Source organism: Pagrus pagrus (genome assembly GCF_965226575.1).
Source record: "Pagrus pagrus genome assembly, chromosome: 17".
NCBI lineage: Eukaryota > Metazoa > Chordata > Actinopteri > Spariformes > Sparidae > Pagrus > Pagrus pagrus.
In genome coordinates this window covers 4,196,737-4,210,064 of record NC_140201.1, presented here as the reverse complement: position 1 = coordinate 4,210,064, position 13,328 = coordinate 4,196,737, and the positions used below count along the sequence as shown (strand labels likewise).

Sequence of the window (13,328 nt, the reverse complement as noted above, 5' to 3'; positions counted from 1 at the left end):
ACCCTGCCTTTACACCAGTATAATCCACACAATCTGCTGAGCATCCACATTATGAAGTAACCACAAATTCCAAAGGACAGGAATTGCATGTATGCTCCCACCAGCAGCGTGACTTCACCATCCTGAAACAGACTCAGGGCACATCACAGTGACCACTTTACCAAGAGGTGAGGCTGCTACAATGTTACAACAGTGAAAATATCCTGACATCAAAAGACAGGTGCTTCCACTTGTCTAGTCCAGAAGAAAATCTGTGTAACAGGTCCTGTGAACCCTTTAATTACACAATTAACTTCCAATGTCAGCCATATTTGAATTAATAAGGCCATATAATTTGCCGGGCAGTAATTTAAGGGTTATAAGAACCCAGAGACCACAAGGTTTCCCTAAAGGGAAACTCCATCAGACGTGGCCACCCACCAAAATTATTTCTGACACCCCATCCAGTCAGACGTCCTCTGGAATCTTAACTTGGTGTAATGTCAAAGGGTGACTAGCATCCAGCTGATAAAGCCGCATGGTGTGACAATATCTGGGTCAATCTGGGCAAACGAGACTTCAAGAAAGACGAGGACCGAGACAAGGGCGTCTGCAGAAGGAAAGCGAGAGATGGCATTAGCTCTTGGAGACGGACTCAGCAAGTGCCTGTGGGCAGCTCTCTCTGTGCGCCATTTCCAAAAGGAGAACCTTGTAATTACAATAAAGCGGCCATATTATATTGCTGACTTCCTTGAAAAGTCTGTATTTTACTGGGCAGGGCCGCAAACGCACACACACCCTGCTCGCCACAAAACACCGAAATAGATCAGAGCAGGGGCTCGCCTGGGAGGAAATGTAGAAAGGGAGTGGACAGATACGCTCGGCACTAACAGTGGGGTCAAAGAGTGTGTGTGATGAATACACACTCCGCTCAGCCCGGTGAAGCCACTGGAGGTGTGCAGAACCAGGTATGAAAAAAGGGAATTTATACAGAGAATGGGTCAGTGATTTTGAATCTGGCCAGCGAACACACCCAGCTAACCACATACCTCGAAATAGGCAGCAGGGGAGGAGGAGGAGGAGGAGGAGGGAGGACAAGGGGTGACGAAGGGGCAGAGCGAGGGAGGGGGGAGGTACAGCAAGGGTACACCTAAGTGGGTGTGTTTTTCTGTGTGGGGTGAGTGTTCACAAGCTCTGACGTTTGCGTGCCAACTTAACAGTGTGTGGTTGTGAGAGAGAGAGTTTATATATGTGCACACAGTATATTTGGCCAAAGTGTACTCGTCTTTTGATATTTGATAAACTCAAGTTAGAAAAATGCCATGTGTGTGTTCCCTTCCCTCTCATTCTCAGCGTTTCTCTAGTGTACATGTTTAATTGTGGCTTTCAATCCTCAGCAACTCTTTTTTGGGAGTTTGAAGGCAGCTTCTTTACCTCTTGATGTTAAATATAGCAATAGGTGAAGTGAATTATTGCTCTATTTAGCACAATTACTCACTGTTAGAAGGTAATTTGCCCAGATGGCACATAATGGCTGCAGTAATAAAAGGCAATTAGAAGGACTGGCCATTTAGCATGAACCAGAAAGAGGAAAATATGGTTCCCTGAGCCACTAAATAAATGATTTCAGCATAAATATGAGGAGTAGGTTTCATGTACAGTGTATGAATTTGTCGAAAACATAAATTCAGCAAGCTAAAAGCCTCATTGTGTTACACAGAAGCAGTAAAGTAAAGATCCATATCTACCTGACACTAAAATACCTGGAATTATAAGAATTGAGCTCTCAAGTACCGGCAATTCTTTTGTTTTCCTCATAAATGCTAATGAATATGGCCAAAGCTTGAAATAACCACATCTAGATCTGCATCTAAATACCAAAATCCCTGAAATGAAACATAGCCAGAGATAAAGGAGAGCGATAGGACTCGAATGGAGGTTTGAGGAAACTGCAGCCAGGGAGGGGACGTTAGGGCCGTGGAAAGGTACAGGCAGGAAAAATCACAGGAATGAATAGAAAGAGAGAGAGAGAGGGAGGGAGGGAGGAGAGGGAGGAGAGGAGTGGGGAGGATGGGTGGGCAGAGAGCTGGTGGTGGGGGGCACACAGGCATGCAGAGGGTGAGAGGGAATGAATGAGGGCCATTGATAAAGAAGGAGAGAGAGGACAGAGGTGAGGGGTGGGAGAAAGCGAGAGAGGGAGGAGGGATCAAACAGTATTTACACATGGAGATTCCAGAAAGAAACCAAGGTGGGGAGGACGAAGGTGGATGGATGGAGCGATGGATGGATGGAGGGACAGAAGCGTCGCTAACTGACCTACTGACTAGAACACAGGGTGGGACCTTGGTTTCTTTGACACAGCAACATACTTGTCAAAGTCGCAGGTTTTTCCACAAATTAAGTCACCTAAACAGCTGCCGCCGCAGGACACAGAGGGCTACAGTTAAGTTTAGAGCAGAGTTTCCCTTAAAGTGACTGTGCAAAGGTTACCTCAGTTTAAAGGTGGCACTGAAGTTCCCATGAAACGAGAAACACCTTTGCTGTGTTGCTTTTCCTGGTTATCATCTTTTAGTTTACAGTACATGAAATTGCTTTCTTTTTTCTTTTCTTTTATGTACCAAAAAAAGCTGATATGACATGTGGAACTGATGTCATAATAAATGTTGGGGAGAGAGAGATAACTCTTTAGGTCAGAGGTGTCAGCATCAGTGGAGTCTACCATGAACAGGAGCTTTTTAAGGGTAAAACTGAAGCACCTTTCAAGCACCTTCAAGGTACCTAAACCAAAAGCCTTTATCATCATTCATTTATTTATCATTTATAATAACTTTGATTGTAAATTTTGATCATAAATATTTAAAGGAACACTCTGATTTAGTGTGACACAGGCTGAGATATTTCTGACTTTTTGTATCTAGTACGAATGAAACTCCAAATCTGTTGGAGCCTGGATTTCCCATAATGCAACTTAACAGCCTCTTTCATGAGACTTCCCCTGCCTGGTAAAAGCCTACGTCTTTCAAACTCCATGGCCCAGTTTTCTAACACAGACTCTCAATTATAAATTCTCCTTTTTAAGTCCAAACCACGGTAGCACTGGTGACATCACCATGACATGATCAGATTTATTGTCTCAGGCTTTAGAAAGCTCCTCCAGAGAGAGAGAGAAAACATGATTCAGATGTTTGATTTGGTTGAGTGGTACTCTCCTTAACAAGGAACCAAACTTTGTCTAAGATGAGTCAATTTTACACATAGAGGGTGAGTCTGGTGTGAGATGCCAGGACACAAAGAAGGAGTATGACAACGGGATCAATTCATTTCAATTATTTGAAAAGATGAAAATAAAAATGTTTTTCATGAGTGATTGGGAAAGTTCACACTAGATTATTTTTAAAATGAAGCATTTCCAAATGTCTACATTCGAATTCAAGCAAATTACTAACCTTCAAAACCCAACGGTTAAGATTCAGCATTTTACAAACTTTCTTGAATTTGTATAAACTTGTATACATGGCTCAAAGATGTAACCTGAAGCCTGAGATAAAAAATAACACCTCCAACAGCACATCACATGGGGATGACCTTGTTCTTACCTATATATTATCTTTTATTCCTATTTAGCATTTTCAGTTTTATGTCTTAGTACAATAATGTTATTGCCAATGACTGCTTCTCTGCAATATGACAACTAAGGAACAAGAGTGTGCACTATGTAAAGGGAGTTAAGACAAGAGGGTTTCCCATTAATCAATGTGTGGTTCTACATCTCTGTGCTCAATTCACACCAGTTTCAGGTGTGTTTTCTGGCTCGTGCCTCTGAGATAGGAGATGTTTTCAGCAATCCTGATGCACAATAATGCAACTTGTCTGGCTAGTTAGAGATCTGACATAAAGGAGGAGATGTTGTATATCAACATGCTAAAACTTAAATAAAACAGCTGACTCGTTACAACATATTTTCACCCAGAGTGACTAGGCTTGTGTCAGCATCAGGCTGAAGGGAAGGACGCCTACACTCTTCAGTCTACCTGACCTACTCATTTCTGGACTGTGGACACACGAAGAACATGAAAACTACCTGGATACTTCCAGTTTTCGAGCTTAATCTCTTTAGACGATCCTATGCTAAAATCATGAAGAAACAATAGCTCCAGTTTAAGTCTTCCCACATTACAAGTTGTGGTTTGTAAAAATAACTTGTATTGTTTGGGTTTAGAAAAAGCTCCTCACTGACTCTGCCAAGAAAGACGAGCATTTTTTAGACTGAGAAGACTGAAAACAAGCCCGTCTTGTGGGTTTCCTTCTTGAAAGGGATGAAAGAGGAGAAGCAGCAAGTATGTGAAGCATTGAAAGTATTCAGTTGGTTGAATGGTGAAGGGACAGAGGGCAGTGAAGCCCGGCTGTAACCCAGACTAGTCAGCTGGACACTGCGAGGTCGAGGCGAAGGTCAGGTGGGTTATTTTGCCGTTAGAGTGACACCCTGCTATACCTGGACCAGCTGACCATTACAAAGAGCTGTGGAGAAGCAAAGGCAGTGGCTGGGAACTCAGGAACCTTTTTCACACCAGCTGCTCAACTGGGCTCTTCAAGGCTGAAATGACCTGAGGTATTAGCACTGCATGTGTCTGCTGATTGTGAGGAATCGGTTGTATAGCAACATACACATCTCACGAATAAGATTCAGCATGAGGAAAAAACTATTTAATTAAAAAAAGAAGAAGATGGAGTTCTCTGCTAAGAAAACTTATTATGAACATCAGATCTTTGCAAAGTTAACAATATTGACGGCATGATGATGATGATGAGAAGGTTGGGGTGGTGGAGCTGCAGCAGGGTCAGAGTGTAAAAAAGTAACGACTGTCAGATTATAATGGTCGCCCGGTAAACCTCTATGATTCAACGTTAGTAGTAGATTACGTGATGCAAATGTGATTTTAAAGCTCTACAATCTATATAATAAACTATAATCTGCTTTATACCACTTAACAGTAAATGGGTATAATTTGAGATGAACTAACAGTGTTATTTCTGTGTCTGGTAGGTAAACAAAAACACAGGTTGGAAACAAAAACAGTGTTGTGCAGGACCGCACAACACTGTTTTTGTGAAAGGTGAACTAAACGTATACAATCGCAGCTGATGAACCTGAGCGTTGTTAATTCGAAGTAAGTGACACTCAAACACTGTGATTTATGGAAATTCAGGCACAGCTACCGATACTGTTGAATCCGATTCATATAAATAAACAAGTCTGGATGTCAGCCATATTGGCAATGAGATTGACACGATGATCACAAGAAATCATTAACAAAGGCCATGAGCCAACAGCCGCAAAGTTCCTCCATCCAAGTCGAACTCAAAGTAAACTAGATCAAAATATTTGAACTATGAACCTGTACTAGTTCATTTTAATCTGTGTGAACTGAACTCTGAGCTAGCTGTGAACTTGCACAACACTGGAACGAAACGATATATCTAGGCTGGTTTTAATACACAGACCTTTTCTTATTCTTCTGCATCGTTTGCAGTTTGCATCTCAAAAACTTGTCAAAACAGAATTTATACCACTGATTTGTGTTGAAAAAGTTTATCTTGAGGTGAACATGTATGTAACGCTGTGATCATACCCTCTCACTGAAGTTGCATAGTGCAGAAACAAGTGATGGAGGGGCAGAGTGGCTGAGACGGAGGATTTTGATGCACTTGTCATTTACTTAAGTACTTTCATGTTATGCTTCTTTCAAAATCTACTACACTATAACCTTAAAATGTAGTTTTTTGATACAAATTATAAATCAACCAATATTCTGCTATATTATGAATTAAGCTACCGAGCAGAATTCAAAGCAACATTACGTAACTTTCTTACCTTAAAGTAACAGTTTCAAACTCATGTTGCTGCGACAGCGTCTTGTAACAGGGTGAATGGTGTCTCTGTCACTTGTTTCTGCACGATGTAACTTCAGTGAGAGGGTAGAAGTTTTTGTTGTAGTTAGCACCTACATTACATCTGACAGATTGTTACAGACCTGGGATTTATATTTACGTCAGTGCTGTTGCCCTCTGTAACTGTGGGGGGCACCAAACTTCACAAAGTGCTAATTTCTACATAAAGTTGCTTTAAGGTAATACAAATATGATCCAGCTGCAACATGAACGTGTTGAATAAATCAGTAATTTAAATGTAATAATAAAATAGATTCTGAAATGGGCCATTCTGCATAATGAGTACTTTTACTTTAGGTACTATAAATATTTTGACGCTAATACTTCTCTTCTTTCACTTATGTAGGAGTAGTTTTTTGCAGCAATAAAGTTAATTCAAGTTATATTTAAAGACAGACTCTCCAGACTGACGTGCCCTGAACAGAAACGCTGATTTCTGCCTCCACAGATCAGTTAAGGCTCAGTTCAACTCTCACAGACCCCGCTGACAGAGGGACTCCTCAGCCGGCAGAGGTCAATAAGGAATGCACCAGGGGAGAGGGAGGGAATGTACCACAGGGGTGTTGAGGAAGGGGGTGGGGTGGCAGCCGAGGAAACACAGAGGGGGGAAACAGAGGGGTCTTTTGTGAGACAGGAAGCTGCTGAGACCAGGGCCCTCTCTCTGGGTACAGTAGTGGAGCAGAGAGAACCCTGGGATATGAGAAAGATGTGACTGAGTGGATAAAGACGATGTTAACTGAGGAGGGAGTGAGGGACACGAAGAGGACACCTGGGAGGTGGCAGAGAGAGGGCTGACTGATGGAAAGAAGAGGCAAGATGGAGGATGTGAACAAATACTGTGTCGGAGTGGAAAAGATCATATCGACGCCCAGAAGTTCACATGCTATTAATGTTTCCCATAGGCTGTGAGATGACTGAGTGTGTGAACCTTTCCGAAACATCCCAGTGGAATTATTAATATAGCCACCGTCCAACTGTGCATACAAAAACGTTTGAAATACAGTCAACTCAAAGAAATAAAACAAATGCCAGCAGTCTTAATGGTGATGGTGAAGTTACAACGTTGAACTTTGTATAAGTTGTTGGATAAACTCAGTACTTTCAGATTTTAGAGACAACATTTTAAATCCAATAATTCCATCGAAAAGATAAAATATGTAACATTTCCCCATTAAAATGTCTAAATATGAATAGACCATTGTTATACACTGTATGTTGTTGAGTTTTGTGCTTACGTTATCCAAAATGTTACCGACAATATTTCAACCCAGCGAAATCCTAATTTTACTTGAGGTACTGGTGTGTTTCATTTAGTCGCCCGTTGCTTTAACTTCCAGGGAAACATCAGATGATACATCAGAGAGCGAGGAAGGAAGTCGGCGGACATGAATAAACGTAGCAAGAAAAAAACATGATTACATTTTCCATAAACAAAGTCACATCAGATAGACAATGGTGGTTGTTTAACAATGAAGCCACACTACTTCACAGCCTGCGTCTGTTGCCTTACATTGGCGAGTTGTGAATTTCAATTAAATTTGGATCAATTCAGCAACTATGGTGTTCATAAAGTGAACATGAGGGAATTTCACATGCGGCATGATGATATCTTTGTTTAACAAGTGAGCTGACAATGAGATTTAAGTATTCAAAGATATCAGCGTGGAGCACCTTAAGCCAGGCAGGTCCACTGAAGTCTTTAATCTGTTTTATTTAAGCAATAGTGGCCAGAGATTAGACAAATTGGTATGTGACTGGAAAGCTGCCAGTTCAGTCATTGACCTCGCAGGAACAGGATCAATCTGGGTGGAGATTACAAACACCACTGAGGTGCTCTTTAGCAAGCCTCAACTGTCAGCTGCTACAGCCGGAGCTGCTCAGTGACCAACAAATCTGACTGTGGTTTCACCGGACAGCTTCCAGGTGTGAATGTGTCAAACTGCGTGTGTGAACAAACAGGGCGTGACTGAACACTTGAACAAATGTTTGTAAAAGTAGGAAAAAAGAAAAAACATCATCATCTTGGGTTTTGGAAAATACTGATAAACACTTTTCACCATTTTCTTACATTTTATGGATGAAAAAAATAATTGAGTAAATAATTATAAGATAAACTTACAAAGAATAATCATTAGTCGCAGCCCTTCACACCATACTGAACACATTTAGGAGGAACGGGGGGATTCAGAAGAGATGAAAGCTGAAGGAGTGAGGATGGAAGAGGACGAAAACAGAATCAGGACCCTGTGTGGTTTTGAAGTCGGGCTGTTCGAGGAACAGAAACACAAAAGATCAAATATAAAAAAAAGAAAAACAAATGGTTGATTTCCAAAACATCAAGCTGAACATGTAGGCCAACAGTGTTTGTACACATACACAGATGTCAGTTAATGAGGTCAGGGAAAACCAGCAATAAAAACAATCTGAGCTGTTATGGCCATGAGCTCATTCCTGTCTGTCTGTCCTGATGAGCCATCAAAGAGCTTTTCATCTCAGCCCTCAGTTCAGTCCCATCCGGGCCATTACTGTACGGACAAAACATGCACACACCAAGGCGACGGGATGAATAACTGTGATGCTGCAAAATGAAAATACTACCCTCCCTCTTCCTCTTTCTGTCTTCTTCTACACCCCTCTTCCTCTAAATTTTTCCCGTTTCCCCTCACGGACACATTTCGGCCCTCTCACGTTCGCTCCTGGCACGCAGACAGGAGCTCGTTAATCCTCCCACACACAGACTGCCCAGTCTCTCTCAGCGTGACACTGAAATTAAGAAGTGGCTCTAAGATCTCTCTGGTAAAAATATTTCACCCCTTCAATGAACATGGCTCACGTAAAGAAGATTTAATTAATGTAACCCCTGCACGTTTTACACGATTAAACTTAAAAGTTTTAAAACTACTCCAGACTTTTTCTTACTGGAATCTTAATATTTTGAGAAGCTGTTGAATGTTGTGAAATGCTGCTTTTCTCTAAGCCAAACCACTTTATAGTGAGCTCATTTCCCAGTCAGTATCGTGGTTGAATGATAGTTGGTCTACAAGTGTTAAGTGTATAAAATCTTAATAAAAAAAATCACCTTATGGACTTTTGAAGGCTGACTTTTCTAACCTGTTTAATCGTGTCTGTTCACCAGGCTCTTACTTAACTTTTGTAATAGGTCTACAACTAATGACAACATTCATTTCACATCAATGTAGCCAAAAATAAACTATAGATTAATAGTTTTGTCATAAAATGTCAGAAAATAGAGGAAAATGTCACAGGTTTTTAAATATTTTGTTTTGCCAGCCCAAACCCTAAAGATATTCAGTATAACATGATATAAAGATGATAAGAGAAGCAGGAAATCTTCATATTTGAGTGAATAAAAACAGCCTTTTCTGCCTTTTTTGCATAAATATTTACTTGAATACTTGTGTCTCATTGTCAGCTCAGTTCAGCATGTTTGTTATGAGTTTTAGTCGTCCAAATGGTGGATGTGAAATGCCCATTTTCATGATTTCATGAACATCACACCATATTTACCTTTGCCAAGGAGGTTATGTTTGCCAGTGTCCTTTTGTTGGTTGGTTTGTCGGCAGGATTACACAAATACTACACGCAGATTTCTCAGGCAGACATCAGGTTGACAGAGGAGGTAATATATTAAAGTGTTATCTTATGATTACAGTCATTCTCTCTCTCTCCTGTAAGTTATAGGGATGGAGTACCAAATGAAATGCACTGTTATCGTACTAAAATTAGGATTCATCTTGAGTTTAAACATTGTTAGAAGCATTTGGGATAAAACAAGTACACAGCTCAACAAAATACATAGTAAAGGTCTAATCGTTTGACATTTTTTCAGCTCTATTGACTAACAACAATTTGTGCACATGGTTCATGGTGCCGCTATTGCGTTTAGTCGCTCATTGATTTGCTGTTTGGGTGCATTAAAGTTTGCATGCAAAATATAGCAAAGCATCCCATCATCCTCCACAGAGGCAACAAGTACAACCTGCTACTTCATGTGGAACAAACGAGACTAATTTATGATGTTCTTTCAAGACTACATTTGAATCTGACTCACAAATCAGGCATTTACATTTACTGCAAAAAGCAGAATTCACCACAAAAAGCGAGTCAATTTTCCCCTGCTGTGAGTGGCACCATGATGATGACATGTCTTCCCTTTCAGCAAATCTCTCAGTCTGATATATTTTTATCTGACATCTTCTTTGATTAGAGAGCAAGACCAAGTGCCCTCAAAAGCAGAATTATATACTTTATGTATTTCTCAGTTTCAGACAGATTTAGCTCTGCTCAGGAGGCGCTCTCAGTCCTCTAAGTGTACCCTGGCACAGATTTGGTCTGTGTATACCCAAAACCTAACATATCATTACAGCTGAAAGAACATGGGGACCATGGCTGACCAGTAATTTGGCTTTGCTAAATGTTGTCACTTGTCATTCCAAGGTTTCTTCCCATCCCAACAGTCTGGACCTTACAGAGGCAACCCGCTGTAAAGTGTAGCGGGCAGTTTGCCTCTTTGTGGAGACATGACTGTGGATAAAGTCGATAAAAATATGGCAGTAATTCAACATTAATACCTTTTTCCAGCATCAGTCACCCAACAGACACGACACTTTAATTTGACATGCAAGTAAACATGCACATGTTGTCTTTAATCTATCGCAATAAACACTTGGGGCTGACTACAGTGGACGCTTTTAATCATAAATCTAAATGTTTTTTTTTTTAAACTTAAAATGTCTGACTGCAGTCTGAATTTTAAAGGTACTTGCAGCTTTAATTTAGATTTTTACTTTTTTTGCACTTTGTGAAACATAATTAGTGTTTTTGTTGCTAAATTCAGATCTAGCATAAAAAGCCTGTAACCTGGAAAAGCATTTGTTTTAAAGCAGACAGCAGATAAAGTGTTTAAATGTTCGAATCAATGGCAGTTCTCTGTTGCATGGTTAAGAAAAATTATGCAACTCTGAAGTTCAAAGAGGAGATTATAGTATTTATTTTACCATGTAGGTCAACCTGAGAGGACAAAAAATAACAGTGAGCAGCAAACACACCTGACATCTTGCCCTGCTGTTTGGTATTTGAGAGTACACAAGCTCAGTAAAGCTCTTTCTTCCTCAGGTGTGTGTGTGTGTGTGTGTGTGTGCATGAACGCAATGTGTGGGGCATTTCTACCACACAGGATCCACCAAAGCGCTGCTAGCAAGTGACTTCAAACACGGTTCGTTGATTCAGTGCCTAGCAATAACATTCACCTGGTGAAAATTGACATTCGTGAAGGCGAAATTAAGAGGAATTTGACCCTCGACATAAAGGTGTCTTTCTGCAGCACTCAGGGAGGAGGGAGTGGGGCAAGAAACAGGAGGGAGGGAGAGGAAGAGTTAGAGCCAGAAGGAGACTGAGGACAGAGGAGGGCAGGAAAGACACCGAGAGACTGAAAGGATGGAGGGAGTCAATGAGAGAGAAGGAGAAGAGGTGACTATAAGAAGGTGAAACAAGAGTGTGATGAGGAGGGAAAATGAAGCAGGAAAAGAAAGCTGTCGAGGCGTAAAGATGGGGAAAGGAGAGAGGACAGGAGGCAGGCAAGATACTAAAGGGCCTGAGAAAGGTTAAGAGGCCTATTGTTCAAAGAGGGGACTCAAACACACCACGAGGGGTCTAAAATGAAAAACTATAATCAAGTGGTTTGATTTTAAACTACTAACCATGCCAGCAACAACCAGCTCAGTATTAAAAGACAAGGCTTTTGTCAGAATGATATCTTTTGCTGGTGAAGATCTTGTTCTGCACTGATCTCAATAAAACATGTAACTCATCACGTAGGCATCTGTTCTCCTGAATCAAAGTGGGTAACTTACTGTCTATCACTTCAAGCTGCGAGGTTACAGGGTCCCTCTCTAAATGTGATGCTGCTGACATGGCTGCCATGTGCTTCATGGTCCTGAACAGAAAACTCATTGTGCCTGCTCCCTCTGCTGGCAGCGGCTGGGACTACAGGAGCAGCCTCCGCAGTGGCACACTTGGCTCAGACATCTGCAACATGAAAAGTGATGCTTAACCTCCATCTCATTTGTCTTAGTCCACTTTGTCCAATTTAACTAAACTTGTGTTTTATTGCCTACTACTCTGCACTAGTGTAATGGAGAGTTTGGCCAAATTTTTTTCGTGAAGTGTGACTGATTCAGCAGATTTCTGTAGACTAAAGAATCCAAACTGGGGTTTACAAAATCTGTAGGGCTATATAAATAAAAATAGATAAAATAAATTCAAAGGGAGATCTATAACTAAGACACACATCATCCAAAGAGGAAAAACTGCAACTGTTAATATATCTGCGTGATTTTCTGTCTTCCAGTCTTGGTTTGTAAACTGAATCTGGGACAATTGTATACAGGGATATTTTAAAGGGTGAAATGTCAGACAAGCTAAATTGCCATTGAATTGCGGTTTGGTTTTTCTGAACATGAGTTTAGTTAACATCAATTCTGTGGCCTTAAACCAAAGTTAAATAAATGCTACTGTACAATGGGCTGTGGGTTTAACACTACTGTCAGTAAAAACAAGACACATGAACATAACAAGGACCTGGCTAATTCCAAGTCACTGCTGTAAAATCCTATAAATATTCTTAGTTAGCAGAATTCTTAAAAAACTGGCCTGACAAGCTTTAAACATGATATAATTACATACATTTGAGTGTTCAGAGTGAATATAACAGAGTGATTTAAGTTTGTTTAGGACTTTAACTTGTATTCATCATTTCAGTCCTGGAATAGTGAGCTAAGCTATGGAAAGGCTTCACAGTGTAGCTCGTATAGGCCAGGACTAAAAGAAGAGCTACCCTGGATTATGATCTGGATTTACTGTGAAAGACGAGGGAGGAGACGGACTGAAAGAGGTGGGAGGAGGGACGAAGACATAGAGATAGAGATAGGGTGAGAGAGTACGAGAGAGAGAGACATTCCTGTCTTTCTTAACATTTAAATATGTGGCGGAGGGACAGAGTCACCAGTGCAGGGTGAAGTGTACCTATAAAAATGTAATGATCTCAGTTCTGCTGCTTCCTTATTGGTCAAGGTGCGTTAAGTAGGCGGGAAGGCAATACAAGACAATTTCACCACCCAGCAGCCCTGGTGGAGGAAAGAGGATGTAGGTGGAGTAAGTGGAGAGGCGGGAGACCACGGCTGGTGAAACTTGGCGGCACAAGAGGTCAGTGCTCCCTCTAGAGGTCGAAAGGTGGCAGTGCGGTGCCAGCGGTCAGCCGGGGCCCTGGGGTCCTGCTGGACTGAGGAGCATACCGTCATTTCTCCAGGACACAGTGGGAGCCCAGCTGGGACGTTCTGCTTCATGGACGGTGAGCGGGTGTTTCATGTGGAGCCAAAAGG

The 13,328-nt window shown here is 41.2% G+C and overlaps 1 protein-coding gene across 3 annotated transcripts in view; it reads right to left on the bottom strand.

The window, feature by feature from the left end:
* Positions 1-13,328, bottom strand: part of col11a2 (collagen, type XI, alpha 2) — a 70,543-nt gene that overhangs the window by 51,946 nt on the left and 5,269 nt on the right. For all 3 annotated transcript variants that reach the window (XM_084380292.1, XM_084380293.1, XM_084380294.1), the window contains one exon: positions 11,802-13,283. The gene's annotated coding sequence lies outside the window, so the exon portion shown is untranslated. The remainder of the gene's footprint in view (positions 1-11,801; positions 13,284-13,328) is intronic.